The sequence below is a fragment of the Aethalodelphis obliquidens genome, unplaced genomic scaffold, assembly GCF_003676395.1.
Source record: "Aethalodelphis obliquidens isolate GAN/ISIS:26980383/991018 unplaced genomic scaffold, ASM367639v1 scaffold39, whole genome shotgun sequence".
In the NCBI taxonomy this organism is placed as follows: Eukaryota; Metazoa; Chordata; class Mammalia; order Artiodactyla; family Delphinidae; genus Aethalodelphis; species Aethalodelphis obliquidens.
Genome location: NW_020837983.1, coordinates 12,544,528 through 12,556,912, shown reverse-complemented (window position 1 = coordinate 12,556,912; position 12,385 = coordinate 12,544,528). Strand labels below are relative to the sequence as shown.

Genomic DNA, 12,385 nt, shown 5'->3' with positions numbered 1-12,385 from the left:
TTTTTTGTGGTACACGGGCCTCTCACTGTTGTGGCCTCTCCCGTTGCAGAGCACAGGCTCCGGACGCGCGGGCTTAGTGGCCATGGCTCCACAGGCCCAGCCACTCCGTGGCATGTGGGATCCTCCCAGACCGGGTCATGAACCCGCGTCCCCTGCATCGGCAGGCGGACCCTCAACCACTGCGCCACCAGGGAAGCCCCTGCAGCATCTTGTTATGGCAGCCTGTGCCAACTAATACAGTATCTAAGTATACCAGTTAGCTTTTCCTGCATAACAGACTATTCCAAAATTTAGTGGTCAAAAACAAAAGCCATTTATTTAGCTTACCTTTCTTCAGGTCAGCAGTTTGGTCTGGGCTCAGCTAGGCAGCTCCTCTGGTCTTGGGTCTGTGGTCAGCTCCTGGTTTGGCTGGGCACTGGTTGGTCAGGGTGGCCTCAGCTGGGATGGCTCATCTCTGCTCCATAGCATCTCTCATCCTCCAGCAGGCAGGCCCAGGCTTGTTTTCATAGCAATGCAGCAAGGTTCTAAGAAAGCAAACAGAATGGAGGTTTGGAAGGAAAACCTCAAACTATGCAGACATCTGGGCCTTTCCATTCATACCTGGTACTCTGGTAGTTGACTTCTCAAATATCAAGACGTCTTGAACAATGAACTAAGAATATAGAATAATAATTAAATAAGAAAAAGAATATATATATATATATATATATATATATCTGAATCACTTTGCTATACAGCGGAAACTAACAAAACATTGTAAACCAACTATACTTCAATAAAATAAATTTAAAAAAAGAATTACAAATAAGTAAAGTCTGGGAAAACACATAGCATTTTAAGGTATAGTTGACCGGACTTGCAGATGTAGAGTGAGGATGGATGAGGAAAACAGGCCTCCTCCTGAGTAGACAGCTTGCTGGACTAGATGGAGGGTGGAAATAATTTTCCAAACACTTATTACTTGTTGGATACTGTTCCAAGCACTTGGTACACACAGAACACCGAGGTGATTGAGAAAATGTCTCTAGAACCAGACTTGCCTGAATTTGAACTCCAATTCAGCCACTGACACAGAGAAAGTCACTTAAACTTTCCGGGCCCCTGGTTCCTCATCCGTAAAATAGGCATAATAATGGCACTTGCCTCACTGAGCTGTCATGAGGATGAAATGAAGTGATACCTGTGAGCCACATAGAAGTGCCTGGCTCATATGGTGCCCTCTTAATATCTGTCATTGTCATTATTGTCTCATTGTCATTATTTGTCTCAACCCATGACGTTGGCGATTTTGTCTCTATTTTACAGGTGAAGAAACTGAGGCTTGGAGAGGTTAAATAAATACCGTAATATGCAAGGTTAGGATGTGGCTTTGGACCCAGGTGGTCATAACTCCAGAAGCTATGTTCTTTTTTTTTATTGAAGTATAGTTGATTTACAATGTTGTGTTAGTTTCAGGTGTACAGCAAAGTGATTCATTTATACATATACATAAATATATATATACTTTTTCAGATTCTTTTCCTTTATAGGTTATTATAAGTTATTGAATACAGTTCCTTGTGCTATATAGTAGGTTCTTGTTGTTTATCTGTTTTATATATAGTAGTATGTATCTGCTAATCCCAAACTAATTTATCCCTCCCTCCCCTTCCCCTTTGGTAACCATAGGATTGTTTTCTATGTCTGTGAGTCTGTTTCTGTTTTATAAATAAGTTCATTTGTATCCTTTTTTAGATTCCACAAATAAGTGATATCATATGATATTTGTCTTTCTCTGACTTCACTTAGTATGATAATCTCTGGTTCCATCCATGTTACTGCAAATGGCATTATTTCATTTTTCTTTATGGTTGAGTAATATTCCACTGTGTATATATACTCCATCTTCTCTATCCATTCATCTGTCAATGGACACTTGGATTGCAGAAGCTATGTTCTTAATCACCGCTTCCTTCATATTCTTCCCTCTACCATTCATCCACAGGAAGGGAGCATGTTTGGGCTTAAAGATAATGAGTATGGTTTTAGATATAGATGTGGAGTCGCCTCTAGGACAACCAGGTAGAGACTTCTATTCAGCAGTTGGGTTTGTATGTGGAGTATAGAAATCAAGATATTGTAGACAGATAGGGATTGAGCCACGGGCGGATAACATCATACAGGGAGATGGTAGCATGAGAACGGAGGAGTGTCCGGGGCACATTTAAGGAGAGGATGGAGGAAAAGGATCCCCTAAAGGAGCTTGAGGATGAGCATCCAGAGAAGGGAGAGGGAGGTTTTGGAGGAAGGGAGACCATAAGTCTGAGTTTGCCTGGGGGAGTCTCGGTTTAGGACAGCCTGGCATAATAATTAATGAGCGCCCTTTTTCACTTTGAACAGTGGCCCAGTTTGGAAGATGAATTATATATTCACCCTCCTTAGAACGTCAAGGAGGAGGAAATGTAGATGTGAAATACTGCAAAGAGGACAAGTAAGGTAAGTTTGGAAAGTGGGTTCCGTTGGAATTGGATTTGGCAAACTGATGACCTTGGAGAGAGGTTTCTGAGGAAAAAGATGGAAAACAGATTGGATCAGGCTGAAATCTGAATAAGAGACAAGTAGAGATAACAAATGTTCACAAGTCTTTCCAGAGCTTGTCTGGGAAGGGAAGAAAGAGACAGCTATAGGGAACGGAAGAGAAGGAATCCCCCTCCCAGCCACACTCCATGGGGAAGGGATTTGAGCATGTCAGGCCCAACAGGGAGGAAGCCAATGGATAGAGAAACTGACAGGCAATCAAGAAGATTGCTGATGGATCGAGGTCCCTGGGGAGCCAGAAAGTACTAGAGTCCAGAAAAATGAGAAAGAGCCTTTTTCTCAGGCTGCACCACATGACATTTGGGATCTTAGTTCTCCGACCAGGGATCAAACCCGAGCCCCCTCTGCAGTGGAAGTGCAGAGTCTTAACTACTGGACCGCCAGGAAATTCCCAGGAAAGAGCCTTGAAGAAATAAAGTGGGAGATTTAAGAAATGGTGGGGAAAATTGTCCCAAGAAGGTGGGTTTCTGGGCGCGGAACTGATGACGGGGACAGCATCATCTCGCAGACTCGTTCGGCTGTGGCAGAGCGTGGTCAGTGACGCCTGGGTCTTTCCTTGGCCATAGACTCTTCAGCCCCCCACCCCAAATGCACATAGCTACACATGCATGATTTCTACACATGAGTCAGGAGGCTCACAGCAAACTGATGCCCACAGGGGAGCCCAGACCACAGTGAGGAAGCTCTGCTCCCTAGAGCACTTTCCCAGGGCTTGGGTGTCCTCACCCCAAAAATCTGTTCTTTCCATCTCCCCCAACTGATCCATAAATGCTCTCAACAGCCATGAAGGCAGCTCCTTCTTCATTTTAAAAGATTTTCATAACAGCTACAACTCCCAAGTTTGTAGGTTACTTTTCGCCAGTTACAGTCAAGCCCAGCTGCGTCCAGGTACTTCAAGGGGAGAGGTTCCTTAATCCCATCGGTGTGGTTACTGGAAGTCTCTTCCTAGGGAGGGTTCTCCTGAGGGTCCCTCCTGGAAACCCATAGGCCCATTCCTGGAGTCTGGGCTCCCCTCCTTGACCAGAGAGGAGCGCCCTTTCCAGCTGCCCCCTCCAGACCCCAGGCCGCGTAGCCTTCTGGGTGCTGAGCCTCTCATTGAGGATGCTCCCTTCCCTCCCAACCCATGGAAAGACTATGTCTGTAAGAATTCTCTTCATCTCTTACACTTTATCATTTAATGAATATTAATGCGATAGAGAACAGCGCCTTTCATTTATTCAGCAAATGTTTGTCAAGCTCCTTGGCATTCCAGGTGGAGTGCTGGGAAGGCAGAGGGGGTTAGTGCGTGCTCCTAGCGCTAGAGGCGTCCTTCTGAGGCCATGCCTGCTTTGTCCTGTAAGAGCCCACCCAGCCACCCAAAGAATTCTGAAGAGTTGACAGCATTTAGGAGCAGCGTCCTATGAATCGCCACAGAATTTTGGCTTAAGATGGCGAAAGTCTTTACTGCTATTAAACAGTAGTTTATTTCTATAGAAAGAGAGGCCTGTGTAAAGGTAGTATGACAGGGGAAGGTAGGTCTTATTACACACTGCAGATGACGGATTGGAGACACAGAGAGGTGAGCAGTGCCTTGAAACCCTGCAGGTGATCAGTGAGGGGCCAGCGGACAGCCCAGGCCCTCTGTCTTCTGAACTGGAGGATGAAGAATCCAAGAGGAGACAGGAGAATACAGGGAGAGAAAAAAATAACCTGGAGAAGAGTTGGTGAAGAAGTGGGGAAATAGTCAATGAAGTGACGTGGATAGAACAGACAACAAACAGAGGTGGGTCGAATCTTTGAAAGGACAGACAACTAAAATCCTCTGACAGAAGGAGAGATTCCCAGATCTCTTAATTCCCGGTGCATGGGCGCCGTGGCCTCAGGCAGACTTGAGTCCCTTGCAGAAAGGGCAGCCCCCTGATCCCACCACAATTCCACCCTGACCCCTTTCTTTTGTCACCACCCTGCACCAGCCCCTGTTTCAGCGAGCATGCTCTCTCACCCAGGACTTGCTGCCATGACCCCTCTCTGACCTGCATGCCCTGCCACCCGCTGGACACCTCCCCTGGTGGCCTCACACCCACCTCAGTGACAATGTTTCATTCATTTATTAAATTCTATCTTGCAACCTGCATTGTGTGCCAGGAGCCACTTGTGCCAGGCTCAGAGGAGACAATAGACAGCAAGCAGACACTGGCCTGCCCTTACTGGGAAGATAGAGATAAGTCAAATGAGCAACAGCTTGTTACAATACTTTGTGAGGACACCCTACTCACCCTATCCCACCTTCAAGCCTGGATACTAGCATCATCATCAAGCAGCAGTTGGAGCCTCCCAGAATCCTGGGTCCTCCGGGCTTTTCCACCTCCTGCATGCCCGCATGTCCAGGTGATTCTCTGTGCCAGTATGTCACCTCCTTTTCTTTCTCCATGACCTCTGCCTAGACTCCTAGTCTGCCACCTCCAATCTCCACCCAAAACCCTCCTCCACATTGCTGCCCAAGTTTCCTTTTCTTTTTTTTTGCGGTACGCGGGCCTCTCACTGTTGTGGCCTCTCCCGTTGCGGAGCACAGGCTCCGGACGCGCAGGCTCAGCGGCCATGGCTCACGGGCCCAGCCGCTCCGCGGCATGTGGGGTCTTCCCGGACCGGGGCACGAACCCATGTCCCCTGCATCGGCAGGCGGACTCTCAACCACTGCACCGCCAGGGAAGCCCCCAAGTTTCCTTTTCTAAATTACTAATGTGATCACAGTATTCCCAAGATTAAGAACTTCTTTACAGGAACTTCAAAGAGAAATAGAAAGTCATTGGAGATAGAATTTAATTCAAGACTCTTGGTCCATAAGAGAATAAGTAGATGTGGATGCACACACACACACACACACGCACACACACACACACACACACACACGCACACAGCATGTAAAAGAACGAAATAACATAAATAATAAGGTAGAACTAATTTATATGGAGTTTTTTCCTCTAAAGATAGATAATAGAAGAGCCTGAGGAAAATTCACCAAAATTGACCATATTTTAGGAAATAAAGAAAACCTTAATAGATTTCAAAAAGCAGAGTACAATCTTCTGATTGTAATACAGTAAGACTAGAATTTAGTAACCAACAGAAGATAAAAAGTCACTACCACCTGGAAATATGTTTTTAAAATTTATCCTAAACAACTTGAGTTAAAGAGGAAATACAAATCAAGAAAGGAAGATTATCTAGAAAGTAATGATAAACTCTTTGGAAACATCAAAAATGATGAATGCACAAAACTTTTATCCATGCTCTTTTTTCCCTGCCGCATTTGAAAGCCCCCTCTATAGTTTGTGCCCTGTGACACCCTGCCCACCTTTCTCTGTTCTCTCCATATTTCCGTGGCTCTTGCCACTGAATTTCTCAACAGTTCTAGAAGCTGCCACCTTCTTTTACCCCTCCACACCTTTGCACCTTTATGCCATTTGCCTGGAATGTCCTTTCCCTTCTTACCTACCTAGCAAACTACCTACCTGTTTACTCTTTAAGACTCAACTTTGTGGTCCCTTCCTTTGTGACGCCTCACACAGAATCGTCCACCCCTTCCCCCTGTCCCCAGAGGCCTTGGCACCGTCCTCTGGAGAAGATGGTGAGTGAAAAGAGAAGCCGGGTCAGGTCTCAGCTGCCCAGGCCAGCAATTTCAACACTGTGTCACTAACACCCAACTCCCTTGTCCCTGTCACCTTCCACCCTCTTGGAAGCTGGCTGCATTTCTAGGGGCTCTTTGCTCTAGGTCCGTTAATATCGATAGATAAAACAAAAACAGGAAATTGTGTTAATTCTGCACATGAACAAACTCATCTGTCCTTAGCTGACCCCCACCTCCTTGAGGCTGGCTCACAAATAGCCTCCTCTTGGGGCCCTCACACAGTGGTTCCCAGAATGTGTCCCAGAGATTACATGTGTTCTTTGAGATATGAATGGGGTTTTCTGTGTTTTGTTTTGGAAGAAGTTAAGGAAGGAAAGTGTTCCCCCATAAATTTGGGAAATGCTAGGTTGAACAAAAAGTTATATCAAATCACCACGATGTACACTTCAAACATCTTACAATTTTATATGTCTATTGTACTGCAGTAAAGCTGAAATTTCCAAAAAGTGTTAAACTGGTCTCATGTTGAACAGTTTATCAGGGGACTGCCCTGGTGGCCCAATGATTAAGAATCTGCTTTCCAATGCAGGAGACGTGGGTTTGATCCCTGATTGGGGAACTAAGATGCCACACACCATGGGGCAACTAAGCCCGCGTGCCACAACTAGAGAGCCTGCGTGCCACAACTAGAGAGCCTGCGTGCCTCAGTGAAGAGCCCGCGTGCCGCAATGAAAGATCCTGCATGCCGCAACTAAGACCCGATGCAGTCAAATAAATTAATTAATCAATTTAAAAAAACAGTTTATCAGAACTTTTAATCACTGATAAACATTATGAAGCACCAAATAGTATGCAAATTTCCCCAGAGTACTTGAACTTGGAACCTTTTAGTTAACCATGCCCTATTACATCGTGAAGAACAGTAACGTTTTCTTCTTCCTTTTTTTTTTTTTAAAGATTTAATTTTACTTATTTTTGGCTGCATTGGGTCTTCATTGCTGCGTGGGCTTTCTCTAGTTGTGGCGAGCGGGGGCTACTCTTCGTTGTGGTGCATGGCCTTCTCCTTGCAGTGGCTTCTCTTATTGGGGAGCATGGGCTCTAGGTGTGCAGGCTTCAGTAGTTGTGGCATGTGGGCTCATTAGTTGTGGCGCACGGGCTTAGTTGCTCCGCGGCATGTGGGATCTTCCTGGACCAGGGACTGAATCCGTGTCCCCTGCATTGGCCGGCGGATTCTTATCCACTGTGCCACCAGGGAAGTCCCAAGAACAGTAACTTTTTTTGAAACAGAGTGGAAAGTGCTACACTCCTTTTCCTCACCATTAGCGGCTGACCTGATCTTTTGTTTTACTGGAGAATTTGAAGCCATACAGAAACTGCTCCCTGATCCAGCTTCCTCCCTGACACAAACTCTCTCTCCTTCATATTTTCTCTTCCTTTCCATAGAACTCAGAGAATCATTCTTTCCTTATTCTTTCCTTATATTCTCGATGCAGTACATTCCCTTGCTCTATTTGTCTCCTTATTCATCTCTTTCTCTTTCCTGATATCACTTCTCCACTTTCAGTCATTCTTGTCTTAGTGTGGATCACCCTAGAAGCAGACCCTGAGGTGGGAGGGACTGGGTAGGTGAAGGGGGTGGGGTGGGGAAGGAGTGATACGGCAAAAGAAAGTCACCAAAAGCAATGGCAAGCCAAGTACCACAGTGAGCACTGGAGCTGAATCCCACAGGGCAAACTGGAAAACGTTACAGAACACGTGCCTCCGAAGTATTCCTGCGAAGGGGTGAGGGAGCTGGGGCCTGACCCCGTATGTCAGGCATCGGTCAAGGGCTACACAGGATGAGGGGTTGTTATTTCCCAGACACTCCCCCTCAGCCGTGTGTTTGCCAAAGTGGGTTCCCACACCTTTAAACCAGTGGTTCTCAACTGGGGGTGATATTGTTCCCCCAGGGGACACTTGGCAATGTCTGGAGACATTTTTGATTGTCACACTGGTTGTGGAGGTGCTAATAGCATCCAGTGGATAGAAACCAGGGATACTGCCAAACATCACAATACACAGAACAGATACCCTCCTCTCCAGCCCCCCACCCCAAGCCTAACAAGGAATTTTCTGGCCCAAAATGTCAATAGAGCTGCGGTTGAGAAACCCTCACCTTTAACAGTGACACAGGTACTGGCAGAGGGCATGCCAGAAATGGTAAGGGGATCCTTGAGAACATGAGTAGAGTCTTCTATGGTGCTCGAGGCACTCTAGTCTAACATCAACCACAAAATTGTCTCAACCTTGCTACCCTTAAGCAGCCATTCCATCTGTTGTGGACTGAATGTTGTCCCCCCAAGATTCACTGTCCCCAGATGTGATGGCATTAGGAGGTGTGTCTTTGAGAGCTCATTAGCATTAGATGAGGTCATGAGGGTAGCGCCCTCCTGAATGGGATTAGTGACCTTGTAAGAGTCATAGGAGCACTTGCCTCCTCTCTCTGCTCTCTGCCACGCGAGGACACAATGAGAAGTCAGCAGTCTACAACCCAGAAGAGAGTTCTCATCAGAACCAGATGATACTGGCACCCTGATCTCGGCCTTCCAACCTCCAGAACGCTAAGAAATAAATTTCTGTTGTCTATAAGCCACCCAGTCTGTGGTGTTTTGTTAGAGCAGCCTGAACGGATTCAGACACCACCCCTCTCTCTCCTTCTACTCTCACACAGCTGAAGAGCACCCACCCCTCTGCTCCCACGTCCTCACACCCGGTCTCCTGCTGGCCACCTGTGATCTGGCCTCTCTCATCACGACTCTGAATATCTTTCCTCCGGAGATCACTAGTGAAGTCATGATTGCTAAATTGACACTTCTTGGAACTTACTTTGCTGCACTTCTCTGCATTCTTTGAAACTCATCTTCCTGGCTTTGGGACACCCTGTAACCCTGGTTCAGCATCTATTGCTCCAACTAAGTAAAGACTAGTCACTGGCAGCAGGTCAAGGGGAGCTGGCAAGGACCTGGAATCCATGGAACCTGAGCCCACGTAAATGCAGGGGAATAAGGCCATCTGGGTGAGTTAGAAGCCAGACAAGCAGTTCTAGAAAACAAGGTGCCCCAAGGGCAATGCCAGGAGGCAAACAGCAGCCTGATGAAGCTCCCAGGAGCATGCAGCCTGAGGTCCCAGAGCTGAGACGGCAGCAGGAGGGCTGCAGGGTAGGAGGAAGTAGAAAGGGATGCTGGTCCAGAGCAGTCACAGTGCTAGTGCTGGACATGAGCACTGGCTGTTATCCTCAGGAAGTCAGACCAAACAGAGGAGCAGCAAAGAAAGCAAGTGAGACAATCGTATGAAAATGCAACAGTAAAAACATGGTACCAGGATGGCAGAGGGGAAAAGTCAGAAAAGCCTTTGTGGAGTCGGTGACACAGGAGCTGGGTTTTGAGTGAAGAATCAGAGTCAGACCCCAAGCTGAAAGAAGAGGATGACACCAGAGAGGGGACATCGGGTGCAAAGACACAGCACCAGAGCCATGAAACGGTCCTTAAGTGTGACTGGAGGGCAAGTCTGAGGAAGTGTTTGGGGTACACTGGCAAGCTCACTGGGGGCCTTGAATGCTAAGCCAAGGACCCAGAACAATCCTGTGGGAAATGGTGAATGATCTTTAAGCCCAGGAGAAGTGTGATCAGATTTGACCTGAGACAGTTAAAAGGTCACGTGGTTGTTTGAACAGACAAAGGAGATAAAGGCAAGCACTGAAGCATCAATCATTTATCCAGTAGCTTTTTATTATTCAGTAGCTTTTTATTAAACACTCCATGTCAGGCACTAGTCTCAAGACTAGGGATACAGACCTGAACACATAGACAAGGCTCTCTGGCCTCAAGGAACAAATCTACAAATATGGTTCAAAGGAGTTTGGGAAGAATAAAGCCGTGAGATGTGACGGAGTCACTGGGAGCCTATTTGAGGCAGATCAGGAGGGGAAGCCCTCTCAGAAGTGATGATACTTGAGCTCAATGCTCTGTGAAAAGAGCCAACCTGTCTGTGAAGCTTGAGGGACAGAGCCTTCCAGAGAGGCAAGAGTTCAAGCAAAGTCCCTGAGGTGGGAGTTTGAAACACAGAGAGAAGGCCAGCGAGGGTGGCAGTGGAAACCAGTGGAAACCAAAGGGGATGGATTCCAGAGCTATGAGGAGTTGATTGACAGCCCTTGGTGATGGTCTGGATGGGAGGGAAAAGGAGGGAATGGGTCAGGGATGACTTCCCATGTCCACTTTGGGAACGTGGGTACCACCCCTCCCCCAGACAGAGACGGCAGAAGGAACTGGGGTTTTTTGTTTTTAAATTAATTAATTAATTAATTTGGCTGTGTCGGGTCTTAGCTGCTGCACATGGGCTCTTTTTTGCGGCATGCGGGCTTCTCTCTAGTTGTGGCGTGTGGGCACCAGAGCATGTGGGCTCAGTAGTTGCCCCGCAACATGTGGGATCTTAGTTCCCCAACCAGGGATTGAACCCGCGTCCCCTGTATTGGAAGGCAGGTTCTTAACCACTGGACCGCCAGGGAAGTCCCAGGAACTGGTTTTGATGAAACGCTGTAGTGAGCTGATCAGTGGTTTGTCCACTTGGACGAATTTTATGTCCAAGTTCTAATCCCTGGAACTGTGAAGGTGATCTTATTTGGAAGAAGGGTCTTTGTAGATGTAATTAAGTCAAGGATCTTGAGAAGAGACCATCCTGGATTTAGGGCGGGCACTAAGTACTATGACAGGCATTCTAGGAGAAAGGCAGAAAGAGATTTGAGATGCAGAGACACTGAAGGGAGGGAAGAAGGCTCAGTGAAGATGGATACCCAGATTGGATTCATTGTAGCCACAAGCCAAGGAACACCTGGGGCTACCAGAAGCTGGAAGAGGCGAGGAAGGATTCTCCCCTAGAGCCTTCAGAGGGAGCGTGGCCTTGCTGACACACTGACTTCAGATTTCTGGCCTCCACAGCTGTGAGAGACAAAATTTCTGCTGTTCTAAGCCACCAGGTATGCGGTAATTTGTTATGTCAGCCACAGGAAATGAACACGGGCCTCTCCATGTTGAGTGTGGGGAGGGAGATGGAGAAGTTGACTGGGCGGGTGGGTACATGGAGCTCCCCTCAGGAGAGAGGCCAGGGCTGGAGGTAAAGCTTTGAAAGCCGGTTGAGCTTACAGATGACGGTTTAAACCCATGTCAACACAGAACCTGGAACACGGTCCCAGAAGCTCTTTCGCGGAAGTACAAAACAAAAAGCTTCCAGATTTTTTGGAACAGATTTCACTCACTGTTGTAACCAAACACCCACACTATATATCAATGAAATATAATGTTCATTCAAAGAATATGTTTATAAACATTTTAATATCTTCTAATAAAGAACCGTTTTGTCAGATTATTTTCTTAAGTCAAGAAGGCTTGTACTTCCTTGAACTTCTTGGAATCTGATGTGAGGCCAGCCCGTTTTACATCGGACACCACTGAGAACATAGGAGAGAAAGGCTGCAGTGGAGGAAGTGCCGGAAACGGTATTTCCTAGTTGATGGTGTCGCCTCGCAAAAATTCCTCGCGATGCTTCTGATGGGCTGTGGAAGCGCTGCCATTACACAAACTGTGTTTGTACCTCCTCCTTTTTATCTCTTCTCTCTAAGGTGTCTACTCACTGGTATCGCAAAAGTGACTTTCCTCTCTTAGCGTCAGGTGGGCCTCGAACGTTTGCAGGGTCCAGGGCAAGAGTACAAGTAGAGGCCCTTGTTCTGCATGTCAAGGCTTTACAAGTGATTAAACCCACAACATGTTAAATAGAATAGGGTTTGTCTACCTACCTTGACAAACGACTGCCTAATGCCCTGGGAGGTCAGGATCAAATTCAGAACTCTCAGACTTCTTGGAGTTCTGCCCTGGAACGTGGGGTGTGAGCGGGGCTCCCTCCTCACACCTGGCCCCCACCACCTGCTCCGCAGCACACCCAGAGAGGCTCTCCGGATGCAGACAGACGCCCAGGGCCCGGGGCCCAGCCCCAGCTGCATGCACACCCCCGCAAACAGCGCTGCTCAGCCTGCCTGGGGCCTGAGCTCCACCAAGGGCTTCCAGAGGACCGGCCCAGAGAAGAGGCCCTGCACGGGCCCTGGAGTTGGTTTGGGGCCATCTGGGCAGGGAGTGCTGGCATCTAGGGAGAAGGCGTGGACTGAATAGCTTT

General features: G+C 47.4%; 1 long non-coding RNA gene across 1 annotated transcript in view; it reads right to left on the bottom strand.

The window, feature by feature from the left end:
* LOC113633400 (uncharacterized) overlaps positions 1 to 12,385 on the bottom strand; it is a 15,549-nt gene extending 3,164 nt beyond the window's left edge. The window contains exons 1-2 of the long non-coding RNA XR_003438181.1: positions 12,012 to 12,385; positions 328 to 524 (exon numbers count right to left, since the gene is read on the bottom strand). This is a non-coding gene — a long non-coding RNA (uncharacterized LOC113633400). The remainder of the gene's footprint in view (positions 1 to 327; positions 525 to 12,011) is intronic.